The sequence below is a fragment of the Cherax quadricarinatus genome, unplaced genomic scaffold (genome assembly GCF_038502225.1).
Source record: "Cherax quadricarinatus isolate ZL_2023a unplaced genomic scaffold, ASM3850222v1 Contig1448, whole genome shotgun sequence".
NCBI classification, from domain to species: Eukaryota; Metazoa; Arthropoda; class Malacostraca; order Decapoda; family Parastacidae; genus Cherax; species Cherax quadricarinatus.
In genome coordinates, this window is record NW_027196474.1 from 68,348 (window position 1) to 76,226 (window position 7,879).

Below are 7,879 nucleotides of genomic sequence, written 5' to 3' on the forward strand. Positions count from 1 at the left end.
CTAAACGCAGATTCATATACATTTTCTCTGGTGCCTGACCAGAGAAATCGTAATGTTGTCCCACCGCCCTGCTATCACACAGGTCCACAAGTATTATTATCAGAGCACATGTAAAATATGCAATAAATGCCAGACAACAAGTTTACACTAACTTATATTAAGTTAACAATAGAAACTGGCATTAAAAACACAATAAAAGGTAAGATACACACACTGTATACTTATTACTTACCTTAAAATATAATATTAATGTGAGAGGTGAGTGGCAGGGTATTTATTGAATAAAATCAGAATGGCACACCATCATCCTCTAACTTGGCACTTAAAGCAAGAGGCTTACGACTCCTCTTTTTGTCACAGCTAAGCTTAGACGCCATCATCAATGAGAGCCAACTAGTCAACAAAAAAGTAAATGAGAGAGAGAAAGAGATACAGAGTTCCGACAATGTAAGAACACAAACTGAACAGGTTGCGGGTAGTCACATGGTCAGGCAAAATAAATATGTAGTAATGTGTGTGTCTACTTTTATTTCATTCATGTACTTTTGTAAGAGTTTGTAAAACTTTTACCTTACAATATTTTTTATTATAATAATAATAATTACCTCACAATACAAATATTCTTACTTTGTGCACAAGCTAGCTCAGGATAAACAAACAGCAACACTCCCATTCTCATGCAACACACCATTTTTAGAGTGAATGAAGATATTATTACTATTATCATAATAAAAAAGCTCTAAACCCACAAGGATTGTGAATTGCTATATTTAGAGTGAAGGCATACGAAATGAATATTTTTCTACAGTTATCCCCTAGTTTTTGACTAGAGAAAACGTAATTCTTCCGACACTACCTACACAGCCTGTTTTTAAATAAATCTCATATGTCAATTTTTATTCTGTTAGTGTATGTATCATGTTTATATGCTGTGAAATGTGTTTCTTATATAATTTTGAGGAAAATATCATAGATGAATTAATGAAAAGGTCAATATTAATGTAAAATAAGACATTTGATGTGCCAAGAGTGACTATTTTTATGTAGTATGTATTGGCGTCATGAGCAGAGAGATTCTTAGTGATTTTAATGTGTACCTGCACACCAGCACAGTGTGTAAGTATATTTAGGTACACCTACCATCCGACTTACGACCTGCTCGATATACGACCATTCAACTTACGACTGTGTTTTCTATGCCAAATTTCTGGGAAATGAACAACTGTCTGTGTTGCACACAGTGTTTATCCTAAACCTTTCAGTATAAAATACATTACTAACAGCATAAAAGTAAAGTAAAAAATTAAATACTAAAATAAAAAATAAAAGTCATTACAAAAATGTGATGTTGATATTCAGTAGTAAGGTTCAACTTACGTCCATTTCGACTTATGACCGGTTTGCCGGAATGGAACTTGGTTGTAAGTCAGATGGTACCTGTACAGGTAGATATAAGTATAATTATCAGAGTATATGTAAAATACACAATAACTTTAACCCTTTCAGAGTCGAGAGGCCCTCTCCGAAACTCTTTCTCAGGTTCAAAAATTTTTTGGAAAAAAAATTATTTTTTCTTATGAAATGATAGAGAACCTTTTTCTGATCATAATGACACCAAAAGTATGAATTTTGATGGAAAACTTACAGAATTATGCTCGCAAAGTTAGCAGTCTCGACGATGTTGACGCATCGGCGATTTCACCCACTTTGAGCCCTGTTTTCGGCCAATTTCAGTGTACCAGTAGACGAAAGTCATATCTATTTCACTAGAACTCCATCTTTTCTGTTGACTGTGTACAAGAAACTACCCATTTCCCAATTTCAAGTATCTAATAAAGTGGTCAGAAATTGGCAATTTTACCAATTTCACACAAATTTCAGAAGATGCCAATTTCCAAACAGGGTCCAGAATAAGCAAGACACATTTCTGGCACTAAAATAACATTTTCTCTGTTCATTAGTTATGTCCCCAGGCCCCTCTTACATCTCTTTTGCTTTCCACTTTGAATTTTTATTCTCAAAACAAATAGAAGATTTACTGTTATGCAGACTACTGTATTAGTGTAGAAATGTTGTGGAAATGGTATAAATAATATCAGTGCACTTGTGAAAGAATATTAGACTCACCAGTTGATGTGTATTGGACGCTTGGCATGATTTGTTTACTTTTGAAATTTGGTAAAAATCGAACATTTCTGCTACTCTTAGCTCAATTTCAAGGTATTTTTCATTATGAAACCAATCAAAATCATCACAATTTCTGTAATATGTCTTCCATTCTATAAAATGAGACCAGGAAAACTAGAATACCACCATAAATACCATACGAAAATACACTGCAAAGTCACTGTTTTCACCCAAAAACATGGTCAGAGTTTTTTTTCTCATTATGCACTGTGTGCTGCAGGATTATATTTATAATGTGCACCCTGACCACATAGACCCATTCTTTCATATGTAGGCCTACCAGCTTTCTCTCACTAGATTTGAAGGAGCTAGAATTTTGGTGTTCTAGTTTGTCAATAACTCTGGTGTGTAAGCCATACTAGTTCATTGGAAACCCTGAAAGGTTTAAAATACTTGAGATTTTGGAAAGTTTCCAGACATAATAGATGTAGTCACAGAGAATGTAAGCAAACCATGTGGGGTATACTGTATTTGAAAGACCGCTTGCTGTATAGCAAATTTTGGTCATAATTTGACATTGCCACTCAAGAGGGAGAGGTTTTTTAGTGCCAGGAAGGAAAAAAAACTGGCAGGAAATGGCAGAAATCGTACACCAAATCCAGTCATTCCTGGAGTGGAACCACAGTCGATGGCCTCCACTCCAAACCAACAGATACAGATACTAATGCCGGAAAAAAAATCCCCCCCCAGTACCAACAATACCACCAGTCCGATAACATTCTTCTTTGCAAATATACAGGGTCTAAAGCCAGCAACAAACAACAAAATACCTTTCATCCGTGGACTGCTTGCAGAGGCAAAGGCAATGTTCGCGGCTTTCACTGAGACCCACATAAAGGATCACTTGGACAACGAAATATGGATCCCAGGTTACAACCTATACAGATGTGACAGAGTGAACAGGAAAAAAGGGGGGGTTGGCCTGTACATTGCAGAGTCACTTGTTTGCACAGAACTGCTAAATGCCTCAAATGATGTAGTGGAAGTTTTAGCAGTAAAGGTCGAGAACCAAAACCTAGTCATTGTGATAGTCTACAAGCCTCCGGATGCAACATCCCAGCAATTCCAGGAACAGCTGTTAAAAATTGACCACTGTCTGGAAAACCTTCCAGCTCCTGCACCCAACATCTTGCTCCTGGGGGATTTCAACTTAAGGCACCTAAAATGGAGGAATATAGCAAATAATGTTGTTGCAGTAATAACACCAGGAGGCAGCTCTGATGAAAACTCACACTCACGCGAGCTTTTAAATCTCTGCACAAAATTCAATTTAAACCAGCAAATAATAGAGCCTACTAGACTGGAGAATACACTAGACCTCATCTTCACTAACAATGATGATCTGATAAGAAATATCACCATATCAAAAACAATATACTCAGATCACAACATAATTGAGGTTCAGTCATGTATGCGCGGAGCCCCAGACCGACATAATGAGATTAGTCACGAGGGAGCATTCACCAAATTCAACTTCAATAACAAAAACATAAAGTGGGACCAAGTAAACCAAGTCCTAACCGATATAAGCTGGGAAGATATACTAAGCAACACAGACCCCAACTTATGCCTAGAACAGATTAACTCGGTGGCACTCGATGTATGCACAAGGCTTATTCCTCTAAGAAAAAGGAGGAGTAGATGTAAAACAGAAAGAGACAGGCGCTCCCTTTACAGGCGACGGAAAAGAATAACAGAGCGGCTAAAAGAGGTCAATATATCTGAAATGCATAGAGAGACACTGGTCAGAGAAATAGCAAGCATCGAACTTAAGCTAAAAGAATCCTTTAGGAGTCAGGAATCGCGGGAAGAACTAAAAGCCATAAATGAAATCGAAAGAAACCCAAAGTATTTCTTCTCCTATGCCAAATCAAAATCGAGAACAACGTCCAGTATTGGGCCCCTACTTAAACAAGATGGGTCCTACACAGATGACAGCAAGGAAATGAGTGAGCTACTCAAGTCCCAATATGACTCAGTTTTTAGCAAGCCGCTAACCAGACTGAGAGTCGAAGATCAAAATGAATTTTTTATGAGAGAGCCACAAAATTTGATTAACACAAGCCTATCCGATGTTATCCTGACGCCAAATGACTTCGAACAGGCGATAAATGACATGCCCATGCACTCTGCCCCAGGGCCAGACTCATGGAACTCTGTGTTCATCAAGAACTGCAAGAAGCCCCTATCACGAGCCTTTTCCATCCTATGGAGAAGGAGCATGGACACGGGGGTCGTCCCACAGTTACTAAAAACAACAGACATAGCCCCACTCCACAAAGGGGGCAGTAAAGCAACAGCAAAGAACTACAGACCAATAGCACTAACATCCCATATCATAAAAATCTTTGAAAGGGTCCTAAGAAGCAAGATCACCATGCATCTAGAAACCCATCAGTTACACAACCCAGGGCAACATGGGTTTAGAACAGGTCGCTCCTGTCTGTCTCAACTATTGGACCACTACGACAAGGTCCTAAATGCACTAGAAGACAAAAAGAATGCAGATGTAATATATACAGACTTTGCAAAAGCCTTCGACAAGTGTGACCATGGCGTAATAGCGCACAAAATGCGTGCTAAAGGAATAACAGGAAAAGTCGGTCGATGGATCTATAATTTCCTCACTAACAGAACACAGAGAGTAGTCGTCAACAGAGTAAAGTCCGAGGCAGCTACGGTGAAAAGCTCTGTTCCACAAGGCACAGTACTCGCTCCCATCTTGTTCCTCATCCTTATATCCGACATAGACAAGGATGTCAGCCACAGCACCGTGTCTTCCTTTGCAGATGACACCCGAATCTGCATGACAGTGTCTTCCATTGCAGACACTGCAAAGCTCCAGGCAGACATCAACCAAATCTTTCAGTGGGCTGCAGAAAACAATATGAAGTTCAACGATGAGAAATTTCAATTACTCAGATATGGTAAACATGAGGAAATTAAATCTTCATCAGAGTACAAAACAAATTCTGGCCACAAAATAGAGCGAAACACCAACGTCAAAGACCTGGGAGTGATCATGTCGGAGGATCTCACCTTCAAGGACCATAACATTGTATCAATCGCATCTGCTAGAAAAATGACAGGATGGATAATGAGAACCTTCAAAACTAGGGAGGCCAAGCCCATGATGACACTCTTCAGGTCACTTGTTCTATCTAGGCTGGAATATTGCTGCACACTAACAGCACCTTTCAAGGCAGGTGAAATTGCCGACCTAGAAAATGTACAGAGAACTTTCACGGCGCGCATAACGGAGATAAAACACCTCAATTACTGGGAGCGCTTGAGGTTCCTAAACCTGTATTCCCTGGAACGCAGGAGGGAGAGATACATGATTATATACACCTGGAAAATCCTAGAGGGACTAGTACCGAACTTGCACACGAAAATCACTCATTACGAAAGCAAAAGACTTGGCAGACGATGCACCATCCCCCCAATGAAAAGCAGGGGTGTCACTAGCACGTTAAGAGACCATACAATAAGTGTCAGGGGCCCGAGACTGTTCAACTGCCTCCCAGCACACATAAGGGGGATTACCAACAGACCCCTGGCAGTCTTCAAGCTGGCACTGGACAAGCACCTAAAGTCAGTTCCGGATCAGCCGGGCTGTGGCTCGTATGTTGGTTTGCGTGCAGCCAGCAGCAACAGCCTGGTTGATCAGGCTCTGATCCACCAGGAGGCCTGGTCTCAGACCGGGCCGCGGGGGCGTTGACCCCCGGAACTCTCTCCAGGTAAACTCCAGGTAAACTGTGTTAAAGGAATGCCATAAGACGAAATGCTGCAAAGCGGGGCCCTATTGTGCATAGTACTTGATATACAATTCTGTTTATACTTGTATTCTATGTACAGTGAGGTATGCTATAATAAATCTACCATAATAGGTTCTAGAACCTCATTCATAATACAGGTAATCCATTCCAGGCCCCCTAATACAACCACATAACAATGAAAAACATAATAAAAAATTTAAAAAAATGCATAAATGTGCATCTATACTCTAGAAATAAAGAATACCATTACTTGTAATAAAACAAACAAATTAGTACAAAAATAATAAAAAATACTGTATTTTATCCTAGTTTCATGTTGCTGAACTTGCAGGACAGGAGGCAGAGGAGAGAATGAATGTTTATTTAAGTAAGTAAGTAAGTTTATTCAGGTATACACAAATACAGCTACATAGATTATCATACATAGCAGCATGTGTGTAGAGAACCTGGGATAACCCAAAAAAGTCGGACTTTGTGACTTATTTCCATTGGGGTCCTTTTACCTTATTAATATAATATGAAGGTTATAATATTTTCTTATTATTCTATAATGAAGATAACATCTTATTATCTACTACACGAGGGTCATTAAGACTATCTACAATACGAGGGTCATTACTACGAATAAGGTAAAATTTACATGTATGTTAGCTAAAAAATAGAAAATCATTCCCCTCCCTTTGTGTAGCTACATTCATCAGACACCTTTTGGCACTCTTCTTGAACTGGTTCATGCTATGACTGGCTTTGACATGTGCGGGCAGTCTGTTCCATTCCTTTATTGCTGTACAATAAAAGGTGTTTGAAGCTTGGCCAATGACTGTGGGTACTACAAAGTTGTGCTCTCTCCCCCTAGTACTATGATTGCTTTGGTTCCCAACCTAGACAAAACTGACAGCAAGATATTCTGGACACTGTTTGTGAGCAATTTTATAAACATGATTTAGCTTCAGTTGTTTTACTCTGTCTTCAACATTCAGCATATCCAACTGCTGTAAATATTTGTTGTATAAATTGTTTGTTGCAACATACCTCACTGTACGTGGTGTAATCTTTATTTATATTCAACAGCTGCAGAATCAGTAAATAAGAGAAGCATATTTAGAAACTGAAAAATTTCAGTTGTAGCAACAAGAAAAATTTGGTATTCATAATTCATGGTGCCCATGGAACATAAACCTGCAAGTTAACCCCTAAACTGTCCAAATGTCCACTCGTGTAGCACTCTGAACATTGATCTACCTTTTTTTTACACAAGAAAGCATGTAAAATCGAACATAGATCCACATTCGGAGCGCCACACGAGCGAGTGTAGATCTACATTTGGACAGTTTAAGGGTTAACCTTTATTTATTTATAAAAAATAATTGTCTGTATTAAGTACAATTAAAGATGTTTATCCCAACACAGGGAGCATTACATCCAGTACCCATTGATTACCAACCACAAGCAACTTGCTGCCCGGTCCCACTGCTGGACCACTGACCACAGGCAACATCTTGGCCAGTCCTACTGCTGGACCACTGACTACAGGCAACTTCTTGGCCAGTCCCACTGCTGGAATCACTGACCACAGGCAACTTCTTGGCCAGTCCCACTGCAGGACCACTGACCACAGGCAACATCTTGGCCAGTCCCACTGCTGGACCACTGACCACATCGCACTCAGTTCCACCGACAGCAAAGTTTCGCTCACGGACCATTGAGGATGGTAAGCTAATTTTTGTATTTGGATATATTCACTCATGTCTGAAAAGGTAGAGCTCCAGCTCTTGATACCTACCTTTGCTCATCATTTATTTGTAAGGTAATCATTAGATATAAATATTTCTTATAATAATATTTTAATTTGACATGATACAATGGATCCCTGACCAACGAAGGCATTGTCTAACCGAAAAATCACCTTACAA

General features: G+C 39.3%; 1 long non-coding RNA gene across 1 annotated transcript in view; it reads left to right on the forward strand.

Annotated features, from left to right (window-relative positions):
- The window catches only part of LOC138851659 (uncharacterized), a 33,784-nt gene extending 26,112 nt beyond the window's left edge, over positions 1 to 7,672 (forward strand). The window contains exon 4 of the long non-coding RNA XR_011391335.1: positions 7,377 to 7,672. This is a non-coding gene — a long non-coding RNA (uncharacterized lncRNA). The remainder of the gene's footprint in view (positions 1 to 7,376) is intronic.
- The last annotated feature ends 207 nt before the right edge of the window (positions 7,673 to 7,879 follow it).